General features: G+C 34.0%; 1 protein-coding gene and 1 long non-coding RNA gene across 3 annotated transcripts in view; one reads left to right on the top strand and one right to left on the bottom strand.

The window, feature by feature from the left end:
• LOC122516238 (E3 ubiquitin-protein ligase MIB1) overlaps positions 1 to 16,939 on the bottom strand; it is a 493,031-nt gene that overhangs the window by 14,662 nt on the left and 461,430 nt on the right. The gene's annotated exons all lie outside the window — the stretch shown is intronic.
• LOC122516239 lies at positions 13,930 to 14,242 on the top strand. Its single transcript, XR_006303518.1, has 2 exons — positions 13,930 to 14,051; positions 14,158 to 14,242. It is a non-coding gene; the product is annotated as an uncharacterized LOC122516239 (long non-coding RNA).

Here is a 16,939-nt window from a genome sequence, read left to right as displayed (position 1 = left end):
TCTCGACCAATCAAAATCACTGCGGAATGGAGATACGAACAGATCCTGTGGGAGGAGAAAAGAGTCACAGCTGCGAGTTTTCACAGAATGATATCGAATGCTATTCCTTTTCGGATTCGATTTGAAGTAATTCTAATGTGACCGATGAGTTTGTGTTTTAAGTTTTCTACTTTTTTTTCTGATCGATTATTATAATATATTAAAAATAAATAGTGACAGTTTTTTCTTCTTTTTTTTTTTATTTTATTTGTTTTTGTTTTAATCAAGGGGCTGATTTCCTATTATCTTTTCTTCCATCTTCTTTTTCTTCATAAACCAGAAAATGCAATGATGAAAGTCTTCGAAAACTATACTAATTTGTAATTTTTGTTTTCTTCTTAACGATATCTTTCGGAACAAAAGTGATAAGACGCGAGAAGAAAATTGTGCCCCTTCAAAATTGACTTCGAGTTGATATCCTAACTAAAACAAGCTCGGGTACTACTACGTGCTGGTGTATAGGAATTTTACGAGTTCTGTTATTTTTAAGGACCCATCTGGAAAATGGCTGATATTTTCCAACTTTTCGTTGGAAAATGTTTTACTTGGGTAGTGAATATTTTATCAAAAAAAAAAAAAAGAAAAAAAAGAAAAAAAATAGTTACACATGTAGAAAAGGGGAAAAAAACAAAGAGAAAGAGAAATAGAAAGAGAAAATATTTCAAACGATAATACAACGCGTGTTTGGTATTTCGAAAAAGATTTATGCTATATTTAAGATCATCAAATTTGTCTGTAAATTAAATATGTTTTAATTCCTACGTAATATATAGGTTATACGCATATTTATATAAAAATTTGGAAATTCTTTGCGCTTCGACAAAACTGTTCTATATTTTGTTTCAATTTTTTCTTCCATCTGTCAGATACTTAAATCAATACGAATAAATCCTGAAATTATAGATTTGTCTTTTTTTTCTTTTACCGAGGAAATAGAATATCAATATAGAACGTAGGCAGGTATTTGTTTAATCGAGACTGTACTTTCGAGTTACCTTTTTATAAAAAAATAAAATAAAATAAAAATTGGAGAGGGACGCATCGAAAAAGCGTTTAGAATGATTTAAAAAGTTCAAACTGTATAAAATCAAAACGAATATTGGCCTTTGACGATTTTATGCAAGTTGATATCCGTGTTTGTATTATATCCTATATGCTCGTTATAGCAAAATTTATTTATTTTTTATTTTTCATTAAAAACGAATATTTGTGTTTAACGTATGCAAACGTTTCACAAAAAGGAACAAATTCTATGATTTATGATCAAATCAAGGAACGCAAATAAAACGATATATAGCAATTTGTTAAAATGCAATTCATTATTATAAATACATTTTATGCTTTCAGAGAATTAAAAAAAGGATATATTTTGTATACAAAAAATTACGACATTTTTGTTAAAACGATAAGAAGAGAAAAATAAATCGATTAATAAATCGTTTCGAAGTTATGCGAACTGTTATTAATCAACGATGATTCCAAAAATGAAGTTAATCTAATTTTTAGATCAAATCTAATTATTAGACGAACAATTAATAAACCTAAAATAATAGAACGAATTTCGTAAGATTAATAATTTTCTTATATAATAATTATTCCTAAATAAATGTATATAATTTTGTGTTTTTAAAATAATGAAAGAAAACATCCGTGTGTATTTCCTATTATCTCGAATTAATTTTGTACGTGTTATTTTTTGTTTATAATTGGGATTTAATCGTCGACGGTGAAACAAAAACGAGTGCAACTAAGATCGGACACTTGTGTCATTTGAAACGGGAAAAATGTTCATCATTTAAGTTGCACCACCGCCAATATCTTACGTCATTCGACTCTTAGAAAAAGATGGGAAAGGATCCAAGTTGTTTTTTCCGTGCCGCCATCGTTTCACAATTCTTTTGCGCGCGACTGTTCAGATCGTTCAAGATGACTACGCGAATTCCCGAACTGCTTTCGAATTTATAACGATTCATTCCACTATCTATCTTTTAGTTAATACACTCCCACTAACTTCCGTTTTCCTTTTCCAAAATTTCACGAATAAATTTCGAAGGAGATATTATTTGGCCATAATGAAACAACATTTCGCAAAACAACATTCGAAAATACGAAATATACGTTTCGTTATAAATCTATTTATAATTATTATTCCTTGTAATAACTTAAAATCCAAATATATTTGTTGTCGTCGTCGTCGTCGTCGGATCTGTTAAATATTTATTTACAACGACAAATAAACAAATTGTACAAATATTTCAACGTTATAATACTAAAAATAAGTATATAACGAGTTTTAAAAAAAGAACGCTACTACTATTAACTTTTTTTAGACTCGAAACGACAAATTTACAACGAGCTTTACGATTCAGCGTATTTCGCGATACGCGAAATAAAAATTCCTAAAGGTAAAGAAAGAACGTTTTTAACGAAGTGAAAATAGATCGGAGAATGCGGGAAAGATAATGTTGGCAAAATAAAAGGTTAAGAAAGGCAAGAGGGAAATAAAAAAAGAAATAAATAAAATAAAGATAAAGATACGATAATCCTTTTTGCATAACACGCGGTGGTTCTCACGTTATCAGTTGGATTACAAGAGGTGCGAGGACGTTAAATAAGTCCTTCAAATATCTACTTACAAAATAATCCTGGCTACATTGAGACGTACTATTTTAATTTCACTAGAATTGCCATCTCGAGTTCGAGAATCTCGACTTTCTATTTGCGCTATTTCATCCTCCGAGAAATCAAAATAAAAAGAAAGATAGAGATAGAAAATCTTTATCGGGTAGATACTTCTTATCCTAGGATAATGTAGATAGGAAAAATGGAATTTTCACTTGGTGTTTACCCCCCTTACATTTTCTCATTCCCTATCGTACAAAATACATATGCGTTGTGTGCGCGTATACGTGTGTGTGTCTGTATGTATGTGTTCCTTATACTTACTTACAAGATACTTCGCAGAATATATTTTCCAATATACGAAAGATGTTTCATCGGAGAACTGGAACGAGTTGTTTCCTTCTTAAGGGTACACGTAATATGTGGAAAAGTTTGAAGAGTCACGTCCTTTTATTATACATAATATGTTTATGTATATGCTATGTCGATCGTCCTACTTTTAAAAAACACGCTTTGTTGACACACTCTACTGAAGATTTATCGAATAAATTCATACTATCTATTATTTTATCAATTTTATAAAGGTACTTACGTACTTGCTTATTTTTATCCCATTACTTCTCAAATTAATTTTAACAAATTCTAACGAATAATCGATATAATATATATTATCCATAAAACAAACATTTCTTAAATTGAAACACTATATAAAAGGGAAAGAAGAAAGTACAGTATACGTGTGTGTGTATGTGTGTGTTGTGTATACGTCAGTGGTGTTTGACAAATTAGTTTTGATAAAGTGATTAATTATATAATCAATTAAAGATTTGATCGATATTTATGATATGGATAACGTTGCCATACTCTCTCTCTCTCTCTTTATAAATAATTATAACACATATATACACACACATATACATATAGAGAGAGGTTTTGTACTTTTTGCACGATATCAATTATATTTCATTAGCAGGACTATTTTCGCGCTTTATAAACCGTAAATTAAGCGTATGAGAAAACGTGTTCGAACGGAACCACGAATATATGTGCACGTGTGTACGTGCGTATGCAGTCAAGGTGATTCTAAAAAAAAAAAAAAGCACGATTTCAAATTTTTTAATGACACAAGACACGTTTACGTCTATATTTGCTTTTTTTTTGTCATCTGTGTCTTTCTCTTACTCTTTCGTAGCGACAAAACAGTTTTTCCTGAACGAGAGTGGGTGTGAGAGAGAGAGAGATAGAAATAGTCCTCGAAGAGAAACTTTCGAACGCAATTGCAACAAAGATTTTAATGGCCATAATAACTCGGTGTTTCGAATCCGGCACGTCATTAGTTTCACGAGCTCTTCCAAGCTCGTTGTTGGCAGTTCTCCAGGAATAAAAAAAAAAAAGAAAAAAAGGAAAAAAAAAACGAAAGAAAAAGAGGGAACGAGAGAGAGAGAGAGAGAGATAGGGAGAGTGGGGGGAAAAAAAAGCAAATCCGCGTCGGTAGATTTTATGAGCGATTTTATGAAGCTTTATCGAGAGATACGCGTCCTGGGTACTCCTCTTCGGGGTTTGGGGTAGATCGTTAATTGAAATTGCAACTTGATTTCTGCTTTCGGCCGTTTCGATGTTTCACGATTAAAAACACTTTCCGGCAACGTTATAATAAGTACCAAACGATTCCTGATTGGATACTCGAATAAGTGATGATAATAAATAAATATTAACGGTATTTCGGAAAATTATTCATTTTTCCTGTGTAGTATTTATAAACACATGGAGAAAATGGATTGCAATGCTTTTTTTTGAAAACGAATAGAAACTTAAGGACAATAAACTCACACGATTTTGGAAAGTTTAATATTTAAATAAATATGAATTATTCGAGATAATATTTATGAATACATGCGGACAGAGGATTGAAATATTCAGTTTTTTTTTTTTTTTTTTTTTATATAAAAAGTAAAGATTTATACAAATCTTATAACAAAACGATTAATGATTGGACAACTCGAATAAGGGATGCAAATTCGATCTGAAAAAATACATATTTCTAAAGTAATACCTAAAAGTATATAGGAAACGGGTTACATATTTTTGTATCATCGAAAAAAAAAAAGAATATTAACAAATGAAAATGTTAACCGATCGTATTACGCGCGAGTGAGAAAAATTTATTCAAAAACAATTGTTCAAACATCAGATCATCCTCCTCCAGAATTTAATCAATTATTTCTGCCCCCCCTCCTCTCTCTCTCTCGTTCTCTCTTCTTTTCGCTCTAACTCTTTGTTCTAATTTTTTCTTTCCTTTATTTTTTTCGTCCAGTCGTCGATAAGTCGGACGACGAGCGTTGATCGGAAACGGGAAAGCAAAGGACGCGCGCGGTAGCAGCAACAACGATTGTAACCGTTGAAAGAGGAAGAGAACTCGCGTATCGAATAAGTACGGATGAGGGATAGAAGAAAAAAAAAAGAAAAAGAAAAAGAAACAGAGAAACATGAGAGAGAATAGAAAGAGAAGGGGGTTGGTTGGTTCCCGGATTCGGGAAGAGTTTTCGTATCGCTTTTTCTCCGGCTTGAGGAATTTGAACGATCTCTTCCCCTTCGGAGAGCAACCGCGAGACAAATAGCATTAACCCGCCCCTCTTTTCTTCTTCTTCTTCTTTTTTCTTATCTTTTTTTTTTTTTCTTTTACCCCTACTCCTTCTCCTCTACTTCTTCTTCTTCTCCTTCTCCTTCGGGGAAACTGAAATGCTTCTTTAGTTGTGTAGAAAGTAAAAGAAAGAGATGGAAAGCTCGAAATAAAGTTCCAAAGATTTGTCAGGAGACAAAAAGGCGGTGGGAGGGGGGAAGGGGGAGGGGGTGTTCGTAGGCGCGCGCGACTACGTTCCGGTTTATGCTCGCGCACTAACATAAACGCATAAACACGTAACACATACACGCATCATACATAGAGACGAACAAACAAACGAACAAACTTTTATATACAAAATACGAATGGGGAAAGAGAAAGGGAGAATTTTCCTAGCTTCCTAGGCGCCTAAAAAGTGGCTTACTTCGCGTGTTCCCTTTATACGTTATGTTTTCCTTTCCGCTTTCTAGAATCACTGCTTTTCTCGTGGAAACGCTTTCTCTCCGACTTCAACCCCCGACCCCCCACCCCTTACCCTCGGTCGTCAGTCCCCCCACCGAATTCTCTCTTTCTCTCTCTCTCTCTCTCTCTCTCTTTCTCAAGCCCTCACCACCTTTTTCTAACCGTTTCCTTCTACATACTCTTGGTAAGCAAAGTGGATGACTACGAGTTGTTTCCACCTTTCTTTTGATATTCTCTCGTACGAAAACTCGTCGTCTTTTGGATTTTTCACGATATGACTCTCCTAGCGTTTTAAGGATTTCAAAGAATCTTTATACCTGACTACTTTAAACCTTTGTTTAATATATATATTATATTATTAATGTGTAAATGTATTTATATATGTATGTACACACCACATGCATATATATGTGGAATTGGAATAAATATAAAGGCAAGAAACGTTAAGATATGAATGGTCGAGAACGATTGTTGTAAAATATGTGGGATGCGAGCGCCTCCAAGCCAAACTTAAATAGGCGTTCGTGAGGAGATTGTACGGTGGGCTCTGGATAGCTCAATGGTTAAAGTGCAGTCGCCCGAAAAGCGGAAGATCCGGGTTCGAATCCCGGTCCAGTCAATCCAACGGACCAATTTTTTTCACGAATCCTACAAATATATACGTTAGTATTTCGAGAATAAGTAAAGTTGTTTTTCTGTTAGGTAGAGTTATAAGAAATGTCCTCTGTTGTTATGGTGTGAAAAAATGAGAGAGTATGAGTACGTGTGTGTGTTTAGCGTGAATGTGATGGGATAGGAGAAGGGGAGAAGAATATAAGATGAGAGGAGTCGTGTAAGAGAATCATCGATGTAATCAGTGTAATCAGTGTAAAGAGTTAAGAGTAAAAAATAAAGAATTAGTCGAAGAGTGAAGAGTATCAGTGTAAAGAGTAAAGAGTATCAAATTTAGTCGTAGAAGAAGAGTAAAAAAGATAAGAGTTAGCAGTGGCAGAGAAATCGCAGAGTAAGAAAGTGTAAAAGTAGGGTTACAAAAAATATCTTACACATATATTTATATATATAATATAAATGCGTATGTGTGTATATATAGAAAAGATATTGCTCTTTTGTATCAAGAAAATGAATTTAATTAAACGGAAGAGAATCTCGGGATAATTAGCTTTTATTAGCTGAAAGGATAGAAATTCAAAGTAATTTTCTACGATGGAAGAATTCTTCTCTGACGTATATTTTTCTTTTTTTCTTTTATTTTGTTTTGTTTTGTTTTGTTTTGTTTTTTTTATTCTCATAGAAAATATATAACTTTTTAAGCTAACGAAAAATAGGATTAAAATAAAAAAGAAGAAGAAGAAGAAAAGTGTTACAACTTACGCTTACTTACCTACCAAATCTGGTATTCGTCTGTAAATTGCGTTTAATAAGTCAAACAGTTCTCTCGACTGAAGGGAAAAAAAAAAGAAAAAGAAGAGAAAAATGTTAACCAACGCGAAGCGAAAAGAAGCGCGAAAGCGGAAAAGTCGCGCGGCACTTGAACGACTGCTTCTGAGGTTTCCATCTCGCGGTTCTGAATCAACAATGGTAATTAGCTCGTAACACCGCAACCTTTTCATCCCACTACTCTCCTTTTCTCTTTCCTTCTTTCTTTCTTTCTTTCTTTCTTTCTTTTATTTTCTTGTTTTTTCTTTTTCTCTTTTTTTTTTTTTTTTCGTAAATTTCTTTTTTACTTTCCTTCTCCTTCCTTTACTTTCTTTTTTCTTCTTCTTTTGCCTCGAAAAAAGAGCATTTTTTTTCCTCAGACAGGAAACTTAAGGACCCCCCCCCACCCCCACGCCCCCCGCTACTTATTCTTAAGGCTTTTTGTTCATTCCATTCTCGTATTTTACTCGAGATCTTTAAAACAAGAGAGAAAGTTAGTATCTTTTTCTTTTATTTTTTTTTTAGTACTTTAGAATATTCTTACACAGGGAAAGTCGGGGGTAGGTATCATTGGTTCAAAGAAGTAATAATTAAGTATTTATTTATTTAATTTTTAACGCTAAACGTCACATCTGTATGGATATCAAATGAGATGAAAAGTTTGTATTTTTTATGTTCATACTTAAAAATTGTTCTTATATGTGAAGGATACAAAGGGTTTGAATCGCATTTATATCTATGTTCAATTAATTTTTTTAAAATTGTACGCGACATTTCGTATCTTCATTCCTGTTAACTTTCGCATGAACTTACGGAAAAATTAGAGATTCTTGAACAAATAATTGTAAAACAATGAATAAATTTGTCGATAGGACACATTAAGATTGTTTATCATTTACTCGTAGTATATGAAAAACTTTCAAATAAATTAGAGATTTACAGATAGACAAGTTGCCATTAACTGTGAATATTTTCTTATTGTTCCATGTTCTCAGAAACAATCTTCAACGAAAATCAAACTGATTCTGAATATTTTTATTGGATTTGGATATCATAGGATATTGGTTTAATTAATTCAAAGTTAGAGAAGTAAGAAGGATCGATGTTGGTTTCTAAAGAGTCGTTTTTATTTCTTTTATGTGTCGACTTTTTCGCATACGTCGCGTGTTGCAAATGATGAAGAGAAAAAGAAACGAAGAAGTAGAATACGACGAAGACGAAGACGAAGTAGAAGTAGAAGTAGAAGAAGAAGAAGAAGACGAAGACGAAGTAGAAGAAGAAGAAGAAAATGACTACGACGACGAAGACGACAACGTCCTAAAAATAGTGAACGTATTAACGCGTAGACTCGCATTTCGCACGGCTCACCGGAACGCGCCAACTTGCGAATGCATAGTCTCCGGGTGGTAGTTATTTTAAACCTGGAGATGTCGTTGTAATCCGCGAGAGTGAAAGAGAGAGAGAGAGAGAGAGAAAAATGTGAGAGAAAAGGGGGGAGAGAGAGAGAGAGAGAGAGAGCTAGTATTCTTCCATTTACTCGATTATCGGCAAACAAAAAAATAATACAAGAAAATTTAATTGAAAAAATAAAAAAAAATAAAACAAATTGTTTGTTAAAAATTTGAAGTCCTTATCAGTTGAAAGTCCTTATCAGTCCTTATCAGACTGAAAGAGAGAGAGAGAGAGAATCAGTACTCTTCCAATTTACTTGATTATCGGTAAAAAAATAAGATAATGCAAGAAGATGTAATTTACAGAAAAGAAATTGTTTGTTAAAAACGTGAAAATTTGATCAGTTTATTTTGAAGCCCGTAATTCGTGAGGAAGAAAAAAGAGAGGAGGGAAAGAACGAATACTTTTCCAGTTTATCCGAGAATCCGGTATAATAAAAGAATAAATGGAAATCGAAGTGAGAAATAAAAATATATTAGTTGAAAAAGTTTGGTTTCCTTATAAGTTTATTTTAAACTTGGAGAAGAGTTTATTTGAGTATCGGTACTGAAAAAGAAAATGGGAAAAAATACAATCGAAAGGAGGGGGAAGGATAAATTTTGGTCGAACAAAAATTTGTCGATACAAAATACAATACATACAATATAATACATACAAATGTCGATACAAAAACGTGATTAAAAAAATTCTTTATAATATATTAGTTAACAATTGATAGATCATCGAACGAATAGAAGATAGTTCGATTAATCGGTAAATGTGTCCTTGAATCGAGCTTAAATTTCAAACACAGGTGCCTTCAGTCTCGACGATAATCGTAGGAGACTTAGAACTTAATCGGGAAATAACCTGAGTTGTATTAAAGTGTGTAATCCGACGAAGCTTATTAGCTTACAAATTAGTATTAACTAACATACCTATCCCCTTAAGACTTCATTGTATAGTCGTATACATTGTAGATATTGTATTATGATATTGTATTATAATACAATATTAAAAATACAACGTTTTACATAACGGTAGGTAGATAGCTATTTAATAATACATACCTTAGTTTATTTCGTAATATTAATAAATTTTACCTTCGAAACGCGATAGGTATTTTTCAGATTGAAAGAACAAAGTACAAGAATTTTTTAATTAAAATCAATTATTATCAAACAGAATTCTAAGCGTAGGAAATATTTAGATCAGAGTGTACATTGATAATTGTCAAAGGTTAATAACGTTTTGGAAAACTACTTGAAAATATATCTCATATTGAAAATTTATGATCTGTTGCGAATAACAGCCTTGCTCTTACGTCTACCCCACAATTTATGATCCCTCGTAATAGATTTAGACAAACCAGAAAAATATCCCTTAACGAATATTATTGCGAATACAAAAAAAAAACACTGATGTCATAATCGATACTTCAAGATTCATCGTTGTGATCCAGAAAACAGAAAAGTTTAAGAAAAGAACAAAAGAAATAGAAAAATAAACAAATTATTCTCAACGTACGAAAATACAAATAAATAGAAGAAGAAAAAGTCAAAGTGAACCCTGACGAATATAATTGCGAATAAAAAAACGTTGATGATGATGATAAAGATGTAAGAAAGAGTCCAGCAGCATCGAAGAAAACGTTATTATTCTTCATACTCCATAGGGTTCCTTGTTGTGCGATGTTGGAAACAAAAGAAGTGTAAGAAACAAGTGAGAAAAATAGAAAAAATTTGAAACGTGGAAAATATAGAAATAGAAGAAAAATAAAAAAGAAGAAGAGGATGAGGAGGAAAAGGAAAAGGAAGAGGTATCGAAGAAAGACGAAGACGAAAAGGCCGGTTAAGTTATCACTCGAGTCCGAACCAGGAATAGTCGCCATGTGGTGGCAGCCGTGGGACTGACTATTTTCGGGTAAAGACAAATTTGGCGCGAGGCACTATGCGAGGGAGCAGAAAGTAAGCCTCGTGTTAGTCTCAAGTGTAAGCTTACATATGACTTGTGTGTGGGGAGGGGTTAGGGGGTTCAAGGAGGGAGGGTGGTCAGGGGGTCGAGGCTGGCAGTAATGAGGGGGAGGGGGGGAAGGTGTCAGTCGCAAAAGAAGGAGAGGCCAATGGGATCAGTGCGGCCATTTTTAGAGGGCTCGTTGAAGCAACCGTGCTCAAAGCTTTGGCAGCATTCAGTCTGAGGCAAGCATTCGAGCAAGAGGATCCATCAGAACTTCTGACTACTCAAACGTTTCAATTCGGATCTCACAACATTCTTCTTCTTCCTCTGTTAGTTTAACGGAATCCCAATCAAGGATTTTCTTATTTCGATCTGCCAAGATCATCAGTTTTGAGACAGAAATAAAGAAAGAAAGAGAAAGAGAGAGAGAGAGGGAGAGGGAGAGGGTATACTTCATCAACATCACCATCATCATCATCATCATCTTCTTCTTCTTCTTCTTCTTCCTCTCTTTCTTTTATTTGTCTTACACGGTTAGAACGACACGAGTGCGACGATAGAAAGAAAATTGAATTGATCAAATGAAGAGAAGGTGCAAAGGATAAATAAAATAATCGATTGGGGATGCGGTTTTGGTATGATCTAGTGTTTAATATAATACTAAGAACCTTCTAAAATATGAAAGTATATTATATGTATAAATATGAAGAGAAGATATAGATCTATAGAAAATCGTATTGTCAAATGATCTATAAGAAGTAAAAAAAAAAAAATGGAAAATCCATTATGATATCCGGTTGAGATCAACGTTGGACCGACCGGGGCGTCTGTTCCGTGCTTCCTTACTTCCCATAGTGAATGTGACGTATGGAATGTAAAGAAGTATGGAGCCGCGCTCAGGTGCGCCGACGATATTCTGCGAATCCAGGAAGGAAAATATACAAATGAGAATGAAAAGATAAATAAACAAAACTAAGAGACAAAAGTAACAACAACAACAACAACAACAATAACAACAAGGAAACATTCAAAAAAGGGAAAATCACAAATTGTTGATCCTTTGACCGTGGAAACGGAAGTGTAAGTGAGATCGATCGAAAAAATATCTATACCGTGCACATATGCATCTAATGTGCATTTATGTGTTGCAGTAAAGATAAATCGTATGATAAGAAGATGAAAGATGTGAGAGAATCGTCGCGGAAAATTCACATTTTTTTCGTCGGCTGGGAGAAGGGGAGGGGGAAAAGAAATTGAGAAAATAAATAAGAGAGAGAGAGAGAGAGGGAGGAAGGGGGGAGAGAAAGAAAGAGAGAGGAGAGAAAAGATATTCCTGGGATCGGCAACTAGCCGCCAAAAATAGATCCCTTCTACGTATTCCGTTGAGAACGGTTGAGCCATCGTTCAACGTCCACATGCTCCTCGAGTTCTTTTCTTCGTCCTCTATTTATGGGTATATAACGTAAGAGAGACCGCCATGTGGTCACCACCTTTAGTAAAAGCTTCGATCAGAAAGAGAGAAAGAGAGAGAGAAAGAGAGAGAGAGAGAGAGAGAGTCTTTTTTCTCGTGTGACCATTTTCTTCTTTCTTCTTTACTTTCCAACACTTTCTTGTCTGCCTTATTGTTTTTCTTTTTTGTTTCTTACACTTTTGTTTCCATTTGTAACGAGAACATTGAAAAAAAAAAGGAAAAATGACGTGAGAAAAACTTTATCCAGGACGTAAACGAAACGAAACGAAACGTAACGAAACGAAACGAAACGCATTTCGTTTATTCGAATCGCGAAGATAGTAATTTCGTTCTAAGGGAAATTGTTAGAAGAGAGAGAGAGAGAGAGTATCGCGTGGAGATATGCGAGAGGAATCTTAATGCGATCTCATTAAATGGCTAATGATTTTATTGGACAGTTACCCTTTTGTGAGGAGCGAAAAAATGTACGAACTAACGAATAAAAAGAATGAACGAGAATGAACGAGAATGAACGTGGTTTGAGATAGAAAGAGAATTTTTAAGAACGATTGAACGAACAAGAAAGAGAGAGAGAGATAGAAGAAAGATGAAAATACTCGTATGATAGAAATATAAAAAAAGATAGAAAATTTAGAACGTGTGGGTAGTATATTTGTTTCTAGTGCGAGAGAGGATGAAGAATTAAAAAGAGAAAGAAAGAGAGAAAGAGAGAGAGAGAGAGAGAGAAAGAGAGAAGGAAAGAGAGGGAGAGTAAAGGGAAAATGGTAGGGGATGATTCTTTAACTGCAATGGTGTTAAAAATAGGTAGTACGCACGGACGGCGCCATATTTTCAGAAATAAGTTCTCCGGTTACAGAGTCTATTTCCGGTCTGGGACGGCGACCGCGCTATAGTTCGTTCGATCGTGTTTGGCGCTATCTCGCGGACGATGTTTCCAAGAGTATCGCTTGTTTTTCTTTCTCTCTCATCGCAAATAAATATTTTTCTTTGTATTTTAACGGATTATTTTTTTTCTTCTTCTAAATCTTAATCCCCACGGAAAATATAATTTTCTTTTTTTTTTTTTTTCGTTGATACGAGAAGAAGTTTGATGGAAGAAGAATACTTTTCCAAATTGTTAATCGATTTGCCCGAAATGTTCGTGCCGATTAATAATATTTTTCTTAAAATTGACATGAATTTTGTTGTTCGGGGGTAATTTAATGGTAAAAGGATTGGACAATCTGGGATATAGGTGCCGATTAATAATATTTTTCTCAAAATTGGTATGAATTTTGTTGTTGGGGGTAATTTATTGGTAGGGTTATTAAATTGTTTGAAAAAGTTTATGCCGATTTAGAGAAATATTGTATGCTTGGTACAAATATTAATCGAATATTATGGGCAATTCAATAATATTAGATCTGTCGATTGAATAAATATTATAATTACGACGATATAAATGCAAGCAAGAGATAAACGAAAGCAAGTAAATACTTATAAACTAATATACCTAAGTGTAACAGCATAACGAGTAGCTTTAGGTTCGTGGTCTAGTAGACTATTCCATTTGAGAACAAAGCAAGTAAAACAAGTGCGACATCACACAGAGAGGAAGCTGACTAATCAGCTCGTGGCTTGGTTGACTAACAGGTTTACCTAACTTCTAATAATTTTGTTACGTTAATCTAATAGTTCGGTGATTTGAGTAACAATGTGAACGACAATGTGAAAAAAAAAGAAGAGTTTTCCTTCTTAATTATTCATAAAACTTTTCAGAATATTTAACATTTCCCCATTAATTGATCGAACTTAATATTGTACAATAAAGCAAAACAGTATTTGTCAAACAAGTATCATTTAATCAGCGAACAAAAATATATTTATATTTTCAAGTGAAAATCAATAATTGTATTTTATATCCTCGAAATAGAATTAAATTTTAGTCACCCGAACAACCACGCAATGTACACTCAACGCGGATGAGTGTCTACATTTACCGAACAATCAACTACCCTGCAACCTAAACCTGCTCGATAGATTTCAACCCTAATTGTAAGTACAACAAACAAACAAAATAATATTCTTCATTATCCTCGATATCAAATTAAATTCCAATTATATAAAATTTCTTCATTAATACTCATGCCTATTATTTCAGTAAATACCAAACCCACTATCCCAAAAGAAGCCAAAAAAGAAGACAGAGGGACGTAGGGAAAGATTGTACGAAAGATAATACGAAAGGAAAGGTAAAAAAAAATAGATAGAGAGAGAGATAGTTTAAACACTGAATCGGATCGCGTCAAATTGACGGGGACGAGGATAAAAGTGCGTTAAAGGGTCGATTTATGAGCTCGAGACAGCATAGGAAGCGCTAGCAAGCACACGAGCCTTCGCCCTAATAAATAACCAGGCTGCCTGGTTGCCTGGCTGGGTGCTGGCTGGCTGGTTGGTTGGTTGGTTGGCTGGTTGGCTGACTGGTGGCTGGCTGGCTCGTATAAGGGTGGATGGGATGTAGAAGGGAAGAGGGTGAACGCGATCATCCCAGCTATGCGCTATGCGAAAAGGGAGAGGAACAGGAGGAAGAGGAGGGGGAGGAGGGGGGGGGAGGGATGAGGAAGGAGACTACTACTACTAGTACCTCTCTTGGTATGGCTATTCACCATGAAAACGTGCGAGAGAGGACTTGCGTTCTCGTTATTGTAGCGATTTGAATTGGCCGCCAACGTTGTCCTTGTCCTCGTCCTCATCCTCGTCCTCATCCTCATCCTCGTCGTCATCATCGTCGTAGTCGTCGTTGTCCTCGGCTGTTACTACTGTTGGTGGTGCTGACGATGAACCGTACTCTCTGGGTCCAGTTTCCATTGTCGCGAATAATTCTACGATATCGTCGGATTAAACGATCATGAGAGAAAGAGAAAGATAGAGGGGGAGGAGGAGGAGGAGGAGGACGACGAGGAGGAGGAGGAGAAATGAGAGGAAGAGGGGTAATCGTTGTAGCAAGAATTCGCAACGTTCGTGCTTTAAATCGCTCGACACCGATTTTCACGCTCTTTTATTCCACGACCCCTGTCCACTTTTTCTATCTGTCTCTCGTTTTTCTCCTTTTTACTGCGTTATCCGAAAAAATTTAAATTCGACTCTGGTATTACCAACTACGACGATCGTTATTCAACGCTCTCTTTCTTCTTTCTTCTTTTTCTTTTTCATTCTTTTTTCTTTTTGAATACTTTTTTTCTCTTTTCTCCCTCACTTCCTATTTAAATAATAATCGTCAAATGATGCGGCTAATAATTAGGGGCTAGTTTTGCGAATAAATGTGCTGAATAATAAAATATATATATTTTATTTGATTATTATGATTTGTAATTGAAGTAGAGTTGTGTAAAAGTTATGTAAAAGTTAACAATTAATGGAAGGATCTCGTATTGATATTTTATTATAATTATATTGATCATCTATTTATTTGAAATATTATGAATTTTTTTAAAAACAATATGTTATTAATAATACCGAACATTGAATTAAAATATCGATTCAATAAATAGAAGAGTTCATAATAAAAGATTAAACATTCGAATCCCTTAAGGTTTTAGTGCATAGATATAGATAATAAAAGGGGTAATAATTATGACGATTATTTAAATGGCTTTTAAATCATAACGACGCTAATATCATATCCCCCTTTGGATTATAATTAAGCTTATATACGATTTCAATGAATCCCATGAGACTCGTTTCTATCCTATAATTAATAGGAGCATACTTTGCTTTCTATTTCGTATCTTACAGTATTTCCAATTTTATTCTTTTAATCTTACGATTAAATTCGAAGAAATATATTCGTTCGTTGATTAAAAAAAGATAAAAAAAGAGTAATGGAAAACGTTAAACATATTACTGATAAGCGTTGATGAATAAATCTACTTAGGTTATTCTACATTCAGTAAATTCTCTAAATTCTGAATTCCACGGAATCTCGGGGTTCCATGCAACCTTTTCCAAGGTACCACGAATCATTATTATTTAGATAATATTACGTTGAATTAATATATCATAGAATTTTTGTGAATATTTAAGGTTTTTCTTCGTGAAAAAGGATTTCATTAAATATTTTTACACTCATAAGGGTTCGGTTAATCGAAAAAGTTTGAAGACCACCACTCTAATAATATATTCATTTTGTTTGTGTTTCTTTTTTTTAAATAAATATTTAGTAACTCTGAATTTACGAAGGGATTTCAAACTTTTGGTTAATATGTGTGTATGTGTGTGTATATATATAAACGTGTTCGAGTTAGTCGACGTTAAAATAGCTTTCTAGCATAAATGTGCTTTCTCGAGCACGAGCCGAACACAGGAAAGCGTCGATACCTATTATTCACCGCTAAGTAATAATATTAGTTTCCGTATTATCGGCTAATGTCGGTGTTTCCGTTAGACGTCGAACGATCTAACGATCTAATGAAAATGCAAACATCTAATGCATTACGCAACCCTTTGCATCTGGATTCGAGGTTAATATTTCTCGATCGATATACAATTAGAAAATATTTTCATCAAAGTTTCAAATGATTTAACACACAAGAAGATGAAGAAAGACAGTTCGGTAAGTTAAAATCCTTCGATTGCTATAAACGCATATATGCGTTCAAGTAAGACTTTAGGCGCATATATGCGTCCACCAATATTTTCTTTTATATTACATCCGATTCTGTTCACGGGTAATCGACAAATTTTCAAACTTATTTTGAAAAACATAACATAACATAAGCTTTACGCGAACAAATGTGATTCTATAATATTTCTATAATATTTTGATTTCTAATATTTCATATTGGTATCATACAGTTACAGGACACAGTTGAATAATCGATCAAAACTTTGACAAAATTTATATCACGAGAAAAAGTATTTCATCGTCAACGATTCCTATAACT

The sequence above is a fragment of the Polistes fuscatus genome, unplaced genomic scaffold (genome assembly GCF_010416935.1).
Source record: "Polistes fuscatus isolate 324 unplaced genomic scaffold, CU_Pfus_HIC Scaffold2, whole genome shotgun sequence".
In the NCBI taxonomy this organism is placed as follows: domain Eukaryota; kingdom Metazoa; phylum Arthropoda; class Insecta; order Hymenoptera; family Vespidae; genus Polistes; species Polistes fuscatus.
This window is presented reverse-complemented; position numbering and strand designations above follow the sequence as displayed.